Raw genomic sequence first — 14,091 nt, 5'->3', positions numbered from 1 at the left:
CTCTAGTGGGCACAGACGGAAAGAATATTTAATTTGTTCAACCTTTATTTATTATGCACCGGTGTGGAGGGAGGGTGGGAAGGGCGTGCTCTGAGCTTCTGTGTGTCACAAAGAGGAAGGAACTTGCTGAAGGTCACACAGCACCAGGTCAGTTCTCGACACCACCTTCCTCTGATTGGATGAGACCTCATAGGCAGGTGAGGATGGAACAAGGGGGAAAGCCTGGGCCCTGCAGTCACCAGCCCTGGCCTGGACTCCCAGCTTGGCGCATTGTTGCCTTGTGAAGTTGGGAAAGTTCCTCAGCCTCTAAGGGCTTCAGTGTGCTCACCTGTAAAGTGAGGGTTATCGTAGCACCCACCTCTTGAGAACAGTGAGTGTTAAATAAAGTGATGTAGGTCAAGGGTATACAAAGTACTTGGCCCATGATGGGTTCAGAGTTCTCAGAGTGGAGAAACTGGGGCCCAAAGAGGTGCACAGGCCTGTCCAACATCAGCCAGCACAGTAGGCCAGGGTAGAAAATGAAAAACGTCCTCCTCCAATCAGGAGGTGATGTTGTTAGTAATGGTGTATTTGTTGGAAGAAGCTGATTCTCTCTCCAGGTGGGCTTGGCCATCACGGCTCTTCTCCACCCATCCTGGAGTCTCAGAGGGCCAGGGTGAACCACACGTGCCCCAGGTGCGACTGTCCTAGCCACAGCGGTCAACGTTTGATGGTGAGTGTGACTCGGCCGTGTGGCCAGCTGGGTTTGGTGGTGGAGGTGGAGAGGGAAGCCCCCAAAGGCCCCCTTTCCCTGCTTCCGTCTCCCACCTCTGCAAGCCATAACTATCCGGCCTTTGGCCTCGTCTTGTTAGTAGCATCCTTTTAGCCTTCCTGTCAGGCTGAGCTGTGGGAGAGAAGGCCCAGGCCCACAGGGGAGTGGGAGAGAAATCGGCTCTGCCCACTGGCCTAAGTCTTCTCATCTTTCCTTGGAGACAGTCATGGGATTGAATTGTTGGGAGAGTTCAGTGGGTTAATATGTGAAAAAGCCAAGCACAATGACTCGTTTACAGTAACTGTTGGTAGGAGGAATATCATCCTTCACAGTTCAGGCTGGATGTCACCTCCTCCAGGAAGCCATCACTGAGTGGTGGTATAATTATCCCTTTGTCTTTCTCCCACACTCCACCATAGCCCCAAGGAGGGATCATGCTGCCTTTTGCTCATTGTTGTATTCCCAATATGGCTGGCTTAGTGACAAATATATTTTAGGTGAATGAGTGGGACTTGTGAGAGCACATATCCAAGGGCTCTGGGGCCAGTCCCTCAGCGCTGCCACTCACACACTGTTTGGCTTAAGCTCTTGGAGTTGCAAGAACCCTCCACCTGGATAAAGTGGGGCTGAAGTGAGAAGGAAATGAGACCCTCTGCACACTGCCTGGCCCACCATAGGTGCTCCATAAACATTCATTGTTGCTCTGCACTTCCCGCTTTGGACTTCCACAGCCCCCAGCCCATCCCCTACCACAACACCAATCACACTCGTGTCTGCTGCTCTGTCATCCTACCCAGACAAACTGTAGGGTCAGCAAGAGCAGGACCTTTGCCTCAGCCATGCGACTATCCAACACCCAGCCCAGGGCATGATTCAGATCAGGGACTTGGGAACTGCTTTCTGAAAGACCCAGATGTCTGGTTCCCTTGCCTTCCTGCCTCTACACTGTTGTCCCTGGATCACATTTTCCTCCTGTCTCAGCCTATGCAACTGTGTTCTTATTGGGCAAAGCCTGGCACAAATGTCACTTTCCTCAGGATATCCTTCCTGAGCAAACTGACGCTGTGACTTCTGTCTCCTTGGAAATCTTCAATCTCTGACTGCTTCTACCACTAACTTGTCACTTTCACATAAGCTGTCCAGCTTGGTACCTTTAAGTTCCTTGGTTTGTTTTGTTGGATAATTCTTCTCTTTCCATGTCACATTCCCAGTGAAATTTTGTTTTCCAATGAGGCCGATGGCATTTGCCAACATTTGTCATTAGGGGAAAGGTGGTTCCTCCAGACAGCTGTATATAGCACATGGAACATGGCATGTACATTTAGAATTCTATTTGTTTCCTGTCTACTTCAGAAGAGGATTTTAAAAGTGGAGTAAGGTCTGTAATGTAGTTAATGGTATTGTTCCAGTGACAATATCCTGGTTTCAATATTATACTACCAATATATAAAATGTCACCATGGAGGGAAGCTGGGTGAAGGGTACATGATACCACTTGTGTACTATTTTTGCAATTTCCTGTAAGTCTATAATTATTTTAAAAATAACATTTTATAAAAAGTAGTTGAGGGACTTCCCTGGTGGCACAGTGGTTAAGAATTCACCTGCCGATGCAGGGGACACGGGTTCGAGCCCTGGTCTGGTAAGATCCCACATGCCGTGGAGCAACTAAGCCCGTGTGCCACAACTACTGAAGCCCACGCGCCTAGAGCCCGTGCTCCACGACAAGAGAAGACACTGCAATGAGAAGCCCGCACACTGCAACGAAGAGTAGTTCCCACTCGCCACAACTAGAGAACGCCCACATGCAGCAGTGAAGACCCAACGCAGCCAAAAATAAATAAAATAAATTTTTTTAAAAAGTAGTTGAGGCTGATTAAACATATAAAACTATATTAAATATTGAAACAGTAATATCTGGATTAGATGGGACACACAGACTTGGCTGTGCATGCTTATTTATCAATACATTTTATAATATTAAAAGTTTGGTGACAACCTAAGTGTTCAGCTGTAGGGGATTGTTTTTTAGAACAGTGATGCCACCCATATGTAGAATTCCATGCAGGCATTGGAAAGCACCAAATAGAAATGTATTTATTGCTTTGGGAAAGCTTTACCAATATCTTGGTGAGTTAAAAATACCGCATGATATGTTGAGTCCGGAAGGGTATCCACCAAAATGTTAAAAATGATTGTCTCAGGGTCGGTGGGATTGCAGATGATTTTTTATCTCCTTTTGCTTACTAGTATATTTCCATTTCTCTACAATGCAAATATTATTTTAAATATTTTAAAGAGAATGATCAGAAATTATCTAGGAGGAGGAGAAAGTTAATAGTACCAGAGTTGGGAGCGAGGTAGCTATAGCAATTGAGGTCCTGGCCGACCCAGCAAAAGGGGAAATGGGACATTATGAAGTTCTCCTTGGAGGGTCTGAGGTTTTCCCCTAAAACGCGGAATTCCCCTAAGGGCTGCACTGAAGGGCTGCAAGCGCTAGACTAGACTTACAGCTCAAGTTTAACTCTTCCCTTCACAAGGTAAGTGCTCTTGAGCAACACCTGCCCCTTTCAAAAACTCAGTTTTCCCGTCTGTAACACAGAAGGGAAACGGACCTCAAAGTCTATGCGAACTTTTCCATCTCCATCACGTTAAATTGCTTAACGGTTAGCTGGCCTAGTTTTTCTCCGCGCTCTACCGAAGACAGCGGCAGAGAAGGACGTGTCGGGGGCGGAGTTAATTCCGGTAGGCCGCGCCCCTTCTGGCCCCACCCCGCGGGCCCCAACCCCCGCCCCAGCCAGTGCACCCTTGACCCCGCCCCCAGCCCGTGCGTCCACCGGAAGTGCCCGCGCGCGGGCAGCTCACTTCCGCCCGGCAGGTGACAGCCGTGGGGCTCGGAGCGGCCGGCGGCACGGACGCACCGGGAGAGCGGGAGGACAAGGCCGCAGACATTTTACTGCCGCGTCGAGCAGCGCCGTGGCGCCGGGAGCCGTTCGGACCTGTGGGTGAGGAAACGGGAAGCCCGGCAAGGCCGGAGAAGTGGTGGGGCGGGGAGTCAGGGGTCTGAGGTGAGGGGTTTCTGGGGTCAAAGGTCACGGAGAGGACAGGGAGCTGGAGGGGCTAGAGTGGCTTCCCAAGCCAGGACGAGGCAGAAGGGCTGCGGGTTCATTCATTCGCGCCCCCTTGGCCACCGGCCTGCACCCCAGCCACCCCAAGTCCGCAGTCCCTCCCGGGGCGCCCTCCCGGAGAGACTCCTAGACTTAGGCCTGAGGGAGCCTGCGCCTGGCCAGACAGGAAACTTCTCTTCGGGTACTGGTTCCCCCGGCACAGTCACCCCCGTGGCTATCTTGAGGCCTCCTCGTCGTTCAGGGCCTTATCTCTTTGCCAAGGTTCAAAAAGGAAAAAAAGAAAAACTAAGAAATGGCCCGGCGCCGCCTCCTCTGGGGTGGGGTTGGGCTTGGTCTGTCCGTAGGCACCTCACGGACAAGTTAACTGGGGACACCTGTAATAATGCCAAAAGTACTGATGGACATGCTAGCTACTGGTTACTGAGCTCCTACTGTGTACCAAGCCCTGTGCTAGGCACTTATAATGCCACATTTAAGCTTCCCAGCAACCTTTGTGAGGTAGCTACTGTTGTTATCCCCATTTTATCCACGAGGAAACTGAGGCACAGAGGTTAAATCACACCTGTAAGTTCAATCGGGTAGTATAGACAAGAGCCAGGGTTCCCACCCAGGCTCTCAAGGACCTGTAAGTGCAGAGACAAAGGAGAGGCTGGGGCAAGGTTGGGGTGTAGGGGCTATTTAATATCCTTAGCTACCATTAAATTTGCACGTATATAAAGATGTAGCCTTCTTGCTTCTCGTCTGATCTTCATAAGGAGTATTTGATTCACTTTCTTCAGGATGAAACAGCCCTGCAGGCTATTGCTATAACTGATTACCTTTCAGGGCAAGAGAGGAAGTTTTTCCTGACTATTGAGAACTGTGAGACATAAAACAGGCTGGCCATGAAATGAATTTAAGAATATCCAGGACTTCCCTGGTGGCGCAGTGGTTGGGAATCCGCCTGCCAATGCAGGGGACATGGGTTCGAGCCCTGGTCCGGGAAGATCCCACATGCCGCAGAGTAACTAAGCCCATGTGCCACAACTACTGAGCCTGCGCTCTAGAGCCTGTGACCCACCGCTACTGAGCCCACACAGCACAACTACTGAAGCCCATGCACCTAGAGCCCGTGTTCCACAACAAGAGAAGCCATGACAATGAGAAGCCCGGGCACCTCAACGAAGAGTAGCCCCCAGTTTGCTGCAACTAGAGAAAGCCTGCGTGCAGCAATGAAGACCCAACACAGTCAAAAAACTAACTAAAGAAATTAATTTAAAAAAAAAGAAAGAAAAAAGCAATATCCAGAACCTCTCTTGAGAGTGGTTGAGCTGCATTCTTTTTGGAGTGAAGAGAGGAACCACATGACCGCTAGAGGATCTTTTGGCCCTGGGTTCTTAAAGAACATTCCCAAGGGAAGGGTCTGTGTCTCTGAGAAAAGTACAGGTCCCATGGCTTCTTGACTGGGGAGCCACATCTTGTCCAGGAGCTGGTAAGGTGGTTTTATGGCCAGAGGATGAGGCTTTGTGAGTCTGAGCCTTATTCCTTTGCAGAGACATTCACTTGCTCCTGTTCTGCCTCAGTTTCCCTGACAGCAGCACAGACCTGCTGATTTCCTACCCACTCCTAGGTATTATAAGCCTTAACGAACCCTTGAGGGTTTCTACATACTTCTGAAGAAAGCTGTGATATAAATATTACTGTAGTGCCTGTTTTTAAACTCTACGATCTGTTCTCCTAGTTCCATTGAATTCACGGAAACTTAATATTGTCACCTTATCCCCATCCTTCCAAGGGAGGATTTGAGATGAAGTGACTTGTCACAGATGGTAGAAACATGAGCAGAGCTCAGAGCATCTGGCTCCCTGTCCTGAGTTGAGCCCACCAGGCTCCTTCGACCTCTTAGAGCAGCTTCATGAAGAGTGGCTTCACTAGTTTTCAAAGACTCAGATCCCTTAGAGGTTGTGTAGAGATGATCTGTTGAGTGTGGTTTGAGCAGAGGCTTCACCTGAGCGACATGAATAGCTCCGAGGTGTGATGGAAAAAGCACTCCTCGACTCCCCATCAGTCAACCCTGGGTTCCAGTCCCAGCTCAGCAGCTTCTTGGTAGTGTAACCTGGAGCCTTCTTTACCTCAGCTCTCAAATAATACCTTCCCCTTCCCCCCGCCCCGCACTGAACACTGGCATATGTGGGGGCTGGACAAGGACATTTGTCAGAGCCTGTTGTGGTGGTGGGTGCCTTGACCCTAGGCAGTTGACGCCCACTGGGGGCCTGGTTTTGGGGGTGTTACTTCCATCTGCAGACAGAGACCTTTATGTACACAGGACTTCTCCCATCCTTCTTGTTTCACTTCCTAAAAGTGTTTCAGAAGAAATTCAGTCTGTTGGTCCTGCTGGCTCTGGGCTTGGACTTTCATCTTTTTCTAGTCATCCTTTGAAGCTGTTGCATGTCTTGACTGCTCACTTCCTGAAAACCCCCACGCCTGGCTCCAAAGCCTGATGTGCTGATGGTGAGCAAACATTGCTTGGTTATGAGTTTCGTGCTTTGGTGTCTTTCTGAAAGCTAAAGGGGCATCTGTTGCTTGTAGGTATTTCTTTTTCTGAACAGGTCTTTTTGCCTAAGATAGGTCACTGATAAATTATCAGAGCACAGGAATGGTTTTTGTGTTCTTCTTCGCTTCACACAGAGAGGAACAAATAACTCCAGAGAGAGAATATTACTTGGGCAAGTGGGGAATCCTTTAAAAAAAAAAAAATTCTGCTTGAATATCCATCAGTGGATCCTCATTGCTCTCAGGCTGAAACTCACATTCCTTAGCATGGCCGTCAAAGCCTTTTGAGCTCTGACCTCTGCCGGGTTCTCCTGCCTCATCTCTCCTACTCCTCACTTCCAGCCTCTCCCCAGGTTCCAGTCAAACTCAACTGCTTGCCACTTCTGCCAGCCCCAGTTGTTTACCTCTGTGTCTTTGCATTGTGCTGAGCACCAGTTCCTGTCACACACACCTGCTTCTTTGCTAGATGACTACTTGGTGCTTCCCATCTGATCATCTCCCCCATCTTGCAGGCCTGAGCTGGATGTCCTGTGGCATTGATCACAGTGGGTTGTCATTGTCTGTATACTTGGCTGTCTTCTAAGTAAACAGCTCTTAATCCCTGGAGAGGACTTGTTTTAACTGTCTGTGTCTCCAGCACCTAGTGAAATATCTGGCACATAGTAGGTGCTCCGTAAATGTTTGGTGAATGAATATCACATTGAATTTTTAGGATTCCTTGACTCCTAAGGAATTCAGAGCACTTCCCAGGTGATCTCCTGTCCATCCTTATGTCACCCAAGGAGGGTAGGGAGAAATCTGCCCAATGGTGGGAATAACTACTCTCGAACTACTGCTCCCACCCAGCCAGCCATCAGAGTGCTTCAGGGCCTCCAGAGACCTGGGGGTTGGGGAGCAGCAGGAGATGCTGGTGGTAATGGCTCTCCCTGTGTAGTAGTAAAAGTGGCTAACATTTATCAAGCACTTGGTGGGCTGGGTACTGCTGAGGGCTTTGTATGTATTCACTTGTTTTAGCCTCACAAACCCCTCAAGTATGTGACATTGTAATTCTCGTTTTGCAGTTGTGGTATGGTTGTGCCTGTTAGGTTGTGTAGACCCCTTGAGAGCCCAGGTTGTACCCTCTGTGGCCACCTTTCCTTTCCCAGTCCCTTGTTCTTGAATTGTCTCCTGTTATTTAATGGAGCTGAGGAAGAACTTGGCTATGGTTCTAGCCTCCCAAGCCTCATGCTTTTTGGGTCTTTGGCCTTGGGCTTGACCTCTGACCTCCATTAAGAGGGTCTCCCTGAAGTTGGGAGGGCTTCTCTAGTCAAGGTAACAGTATGGTTGGTTGACTACAGAATGCCCAGAGGTCATTATCAGACAGGATGCCTTAGTCACTGATCCATTGTCTCCTCTGTGGACTTGAGGTGCAAGATGGTAGGTTTGGAAGTCAGGTCTCAAAAGCTTTAAAACTGGGACTTCAGTGGCGGTCCAATGGTTAAGACTCCACACTTCCACTGCAGGGGGTGCGGATTCAATCTCTGGTATGGGAAATAAGATCCCACAAGCTGTGTGGCGTGGCCAGAAAGTTTAAAAAAAAAAAAAAAGTTTTAAAACCAGCCCTTCAGTGTTGTTTTTCAGCACTGAAGACATTCGTTACAGCTGAGCTCTATAGAGGACTAGCCTTGGGTGACTTACTTTTTTATCACACCCTAATTGCTTTTAGGGTCCTAAGCATATTTAGAGTAGAATGACAAAATTTCATTATAGCAAGCTATTGAGTCTGTTCTGTGGTTTTCACTCTGATCTCTAAGGGCTAGGTGGCTGGATGTTGAGACACTGAGGACAGAGCCTTCATATGCCCAACATTCATTTATTCGTTTGTTCGTTCCTTCATTCATTCAGTATTTATTGAGCCCTGCCGTGTGCCAGCACTGGGCTAAATGTGGTGACAGGTAAACAAGCCAGACAGTTTCTGCCCTTGGATTGCTTACCACATTCTAGTGGGGGAGAGAGACAAAGAAGAAATAGACAACAAATGTAATAATTAGAAGAACAGGTAAATCATGAGGGAAATGAGGCAGAGCAGCTCACCTCTGTTAAAATGTAAGCCAGATCTCAGGACTATTGCTTAAAAACCTCCAGTGGCTCTCAGCTCATTCAGAGTAAAAGCCAGAGTCCTTACCTTGACCTGTAAGGCCCCCTCCATTCTCTGACCTCATAACCCACTGCCCTGCTCACAGCTCACTCTGTTCAAGCCACATCGCCTCCCTGCTGTTCCTCAAACAGGCCAGACATACTCCCACCTTTGCACTATTTTTTATGCCTGGAAGGCTCTTCCCCAGGCAGTGTCACCTCTCAAGGAGGCCTTTTGTGGCCACCCTGGTTAAATTTCAACCTCCCACTTGTCCTCCCCCACACTCCCTGTCCTCCTTCCCTGCTTTCTTTTTCTCCATAGCATTTATCACTGTCTGAGATACTATATATGTTACTTATTTATCTTGCTTATAGTCCCTGTCTGCCATTAGGATGTAAGCTCCATGAAGGGAAAGGTTTTTGTCTGTTTAATTCACTGCTTCATCCCCAGCGTATAGACCTATTTATGGCTCAGTAAATATGTGAATAGGAGTACTGGGCTATGAGGACAGAAAAATACCTACTTAGTGCGTTCAAGGATGGTATCTTTGAAGTGATGTCACCTAAGCTGAGATTTGAAAGATAAGTCTAGAAGCTGGAGAGATAATCCAGGCAGAAGGATCAGCAAGTATGAAGGCAGTGAAGAGCTTGGCAACTAGAGGAACATAGAAGGCCTGTGGGCCTGGAGGGTTATAGGCGGAAGGAAGGGCCTAGCTGAGCTCACATCATAGCCTGTGTCAGAGCCCCCTCTGCACACCTCCCCCAGCAATTTGTTTCCCCACTTCCTGCAGCTCTGGTCACTCTGAGCTGATGCCCAGGGCTGGGGATAGTGATCTGATGGTGATCTGAAGGAAGTGGCCTGAACGTTTTCCCCATTGGTGATGTTGCCACCTGACCTTCTACGCTTTGCCCTTTCTTCTCTCTCTTATCATTTATTTACTTACCTTCCCTTTACTGTCTGTAAAATGGGCTAGGGCGTTTGGCATTCTCAATTTCAAAATAGCTTGACAACCAGAACAGATGTAGCTCTGACCCTGGCAAACACCATGAAATCAACGTTGGGAAGCTGCTCTCTAGCTGAGGTTCGTTTACAAAACATGAAATATCCCCAAGAGGAGGATTGAGCACCAGTCATTTGAATATTTACTGAGCACCTACTACTTGCCAGGCACCAGTCTAAGAGCTAGGAATACGGTAGGGAACAAAATGAACAAAATCCTTGTCCTTATGGAATTTCATTATGGAGGGGAAAAAATAGATAAGTGTTTTATCCTATGTTGGTGATAAGTACTTAGAGGAAAAAACAAAAAGAGGAAAGAAAGATAGGAAGTGTGGGGGATTTGTTGGGGGCGTGTACAGTTTTAAATAAAGTGGTCAGAGAAGACCTCAGTGAGAAGGTGACATTTGAGCCAAGACATGAAAGGGGTGAGGGATACATAGACTACCAAATGTAAAATAGATAGCTAGTGGGAAGCAACTGCATAGCACAGGGAGATCAGCTCAGTGCTTTGTGAGCACCTAGAGGGGTGGGATAGGGAGGGTGGGATAAGGAGGGTGGGAGGGAGACGCAAGAGGGAGGAGATAAGGGGATATATGTATATTTGTAGCTGATTCACTTTGTTATAAAGCAGAAACTAGCACACCATTGTAAAGCAATTATACTCCAATAAAGATATTAAAAAAAAGAAAAAAAAGAGGTGAGGGACTGGGGTGGGGGGGAGGAAAGAAATAGGTGCGGGAGATTAAGAGGTACAAACTTCCAGTTACAACATAAATGAGTCACAGTTATGAAATGTACAGCGTGGAGAATATAGTCCATAACTATGTAATATCTGTATGGTGACATATCACAGCTAGACTTACTGTGGTGATAACTTGGAAATATGTATAAATATCGAATCACTGTGTTGTGTAAAAGGAACTAACATAGTGTTGTAGGTCAATTATACTTGAAAAAACAAACAAACTTATAGAGAAAGAGATAAGATTTGTGGTTACCAGAGGTGGGGGTTGGGGGAAGGGGAATTGAATGAAGGCAGTCAGAAGGTACAAGCTCCCAGTTAAAAGATACATAAGTATTAGGAATGTAATACACAACATGATAAATATAGTTAACACTGCTGTATGTTGTGTATGAAAGTTGTTGACAGTAAACTGTTAGATTTCTCATCACAAGGAAAAAATTTTTTTTGTTTTATTTTGTATTTATATGAGATGATGGATGTTCACTAAACTTATTGTGATTATCATTTCATGATGTATGAAAGTCAAATCATTATGCTGTACACCTTAAACTTATACAGTGCTGTATGTCAATTATATCTCAATAAAACTAGATGGGGGGAAAAAAGATGAGGAGCTGAGCCATGAGACTTTCTAGAGAAAGAGCCTTCTTGGCAAAGTGAACAGCATGTGCAAAGGCCCTGGGGTTGAAACATGCCTGTTGTGTTCCAGGATCAGCAAAGAGGCCCATATGGCTGGAACTGAGGGAGTGATGGGGAGAACAGTGGAAGAAGAGTTTGAAAGAGATAATGACAGGGAGGGTGTGTGTGTGTGAGAGACAGAAGGGGGTATGCATCTCATCCAGGGCTTTGTGGGCCATGAGGCCATGGTAGGGACTTTGGCTTTTACTCTGAGTGAGACAGGGAACCATTGGGGGATTTTGAGCAAAGGGGTGCCACTGTCTGATTTAGACTGTCATGGGACCATTCTGGCTGTTGCCGGGATGGGTTGTCAGGTGCAGTGTGGAAGCAGCTTTGGTAGCAATCTCAGTGGGAGGGGATGATGGCCTGGGGCCAGGTGGTAGTGATAGAGCTTGTGAGAAGCCCCTTCATGGACTCTGAATTCATTTTGAGGGTAGGCCCGACAGGAATTGCTGATGGATTAGATGTGTGATATGAGAGAGAGTGTGTTATCAAGGGTAACTGAGGTTTTGGGCCTGAGAACCTGTCAAAGATGGGTTTGGTAATAACTGGATAATGAAGACTGCAGGATGAGTCAGTTGGGGGATAGGAGGAAGCAAGTGGTAGTTTTTATCATTTTAAGTTTGAGCTGCCTGTTAGCTATATAGATATTCCAGTGATATCAGGCACTTTGAATATATGAGCTGGGAGTTCAGAGGAGAGGTTGGGCCTGGGGATGTAAAGTTGTGAGTTGTCAGCACATAGATGGTACTTAAAGGCACGACACTGGATGAAGCAAGCAGCTGGAGGAGGGAAGAGGGCCTCTGGGAAAGGGCAGAGGAACCAGGCCTGAGCCCTGGGGCACTCCAGGTGTTGAAGGAGAGGGAGAGGAGGAGGAACAAAGGAGACTAGACAGTGGGGTAGAAGGGAAAGTAGAGAGCATGGCATCCTGGAATCCAAGGGAAGAAAATGTTTCAAGGAGGATAGAGTGATGAGTAGCATCAAATGCTTGTTAGCATGAGACTTGTCATTTAATAAGATCACTGCATCTTCTGCTCGCAGGGTCCAACTCACCCTGGCATCCAAGGCTGTCTTTGAATCTCATCCTTCCCTGACTAACCTCATCTGCTCCTTTCCCTGCCATGATCTTGCCTTCAGCCAAGCAGGACTCTCACAGACTCCTAAATATGTGTGCTTGTTTTGGCCTTGGATATGTCACTCCTCTCTCAGCATCTCTAACTCCTCATTTTTAAATAGGTTACTGGAGAATTAAATGACACAGGGGCTCTAAATTACTTAGCACAGAACCTGTGCCCCAGCCAGTGTTTGTGTTGGTTTAGTTATTCCCAATTCACTCCCTGTTATGCTGGCATCTTGTGGGTCTTCTCCATGTCACCTTCGCCCCACCCTTTCCAAATCCAACACATATTTTCATGTCCAGCCAAGCCCCTTTTAATCCAAGAGGGCTTCCTTTGATGCTCCACTTATCTCAAAGTCTCCTCCTCAGAGCTTTGGTGGCAGTTATCTGGAGGGCATGATTACTCTGCTGTTCCCCTGAAGTCCTTCACCTAACCTCTGAATCTGTAGGGGCCATCAGGAAAAGATTGCTCTTTGTCTACTGTGTGTGAGCTCCTGTGTGGGGCGCAGTTGCAGGCTTGGAGCCAATGGTGCTCCACACTGTTAAACATGCTATATCCAAAATGTGACAGATTTTCAGAAAGTGTTCCCAATGTATAGGCGGGAAAACTGAGGTCTCAGGAGCCTAGTTCTGTAGTCTTTGGCCTCTGTTTCCTCATCTTCATTGATTTAAGGATTGTTCAGAAGAAGCCCCTATTATTTCGTTTATTTATTTATTTATTTATTTATTTATGGCTGTGTTGGGTCTTCATTGCTGTGCCCAGGCTTTCTCTAGTTGCGGCGAGTGGGGGCTAATCTTTGTTGCGGTATGCAGGCTTCTCATTGCAGTGGCTTCTCTTGTTGCAGAGCAGGGCTCTAGGAGTGCGGGTTTCAGTAGTTATGGCTCACGGGCTCCAGAGCGCAGGCTCAGTAGTTGTGGCACATGGGCATAGTTGCTCCGTGGCATGTGGGATCTTCTCAGACCAGGGTGCGAACCTGTGTCCCTTGCATTGACAGGCAGATTCTTAACCAATGCGCCACCAGGGAAGTCCCTATTATTTTGTTTTTAAGGAACTTTTCCTTGGTAGCAGATCTTTCCACGCATTACTGCTTGTAGATTAGTCGAGAACTGGCCCTTGATGCTAGAATCCAGTCCTAGAGACTCAGTGCTGATAGAAGAACATTTGCATGTACCATTTGTCTGCCTTTAGTTCCTTTTCATTTTGAGACTTTAATTGCTAGTGGGTCTCAGAAGATTGACTTTGACTAATCAATTTTCCTCCAAATCCCAGGAGACCCATAACTGGGTGATCCCACCCAGACAGGCTTTCACTAGGCACATTACCAAACTTGACATTCCTGCTGTCCAAACTGGATGGGCTGGCCCTAAAATAACTTCTAATTCAACCTTCGAGGGACTCGGCAGGGATGTGTGGCAACATACTTCACATACCATTTAGCCTTAGAGTGTGTGTGTTTCTGCCAGGGTTTCCTCAGAGAGGAGGAGCTGCCTCACTGGACACAGTGGGACATGTGTGACCTCATTATGGGGCAAGAGTAGAGTGTGTCGGCGCTACCATTTTCTAGCTGTGTGACCCCAGACAAATGCCTTGACCTCTCTGGGCTTCGGTTTCCTTATATGTAAACTTGGGATATTATCAATACCTTCTTCACAGATTACTGTAAAACTCTTTACGTAGTTTCTGGCCCATAGCGCATATCCATCTGTCATTACCACTTCCACTGCCACCTTTGTTTCAAATCTTGTGCCAAGCCCAAAGAAGAATACAGCTTTTTTTCTCATAGTAATTGAACTGGCTTGAAAGAGCCTATCTGAGTTTGGTGACCACATTGTCTCAGAGAGAAAGTCTGAAATCTGGTTTCTCTACTGCTGACTCACCTTTTAATCTTCAAGGTGGCCTTACCTGTTTACCTGTCTGTAATGTGAACTTTAGTACTGACTTGTGAGGACCTTTTCCTTTTTTTTTTTTTTTTCAATTTATTTATTTTATTTTTCTCTGTGTTGGGTCTTCATTGCTGCGCGCGG

At 47.2% G+C, this 14,091-nt stretch overlaps 1 protein-coding gene across 2 annotated transcripts in view; it reads left to right on the top strand.

The window, feature by feature from the left end:
* The first annotated feature begins 3,602 nt into the window (after positions 1-3,602).
* AP1B1 (adaptor related protein complex 1 subunit beta 1) overlaps positions 3,603-14,091 on the top strand; it is a 51,787-nt gene continuing 41,298 nt past the window's right edge. For both annotated transcript variants that reach the window (XM_082641662.1, XM_082641660.1), the window contains exon 1: positions 3,603-3,756. The gene's annotated coding sequence lies outside the window, so the exon portion shown is untranslated. The remainder of the gene's footprint in view (positions 3,757-14,091) is intronic.

The sequence above is a fragment of the Mesoplodon mirus genome, assembly GCF_964341445.2.
Source record: "Mesoplodon mirus genome assembly, chromosome: 13".
Lineage (NCBI taxonomy): Eukaryota > Metazoa > Chordata > Mammalia > Artiodactyla > Ziphiidae > Mesoplodon > Mesoplodon mirus.
This window is presented reverse-complemented; position numbering and strand designations above follow the sequence as displayed.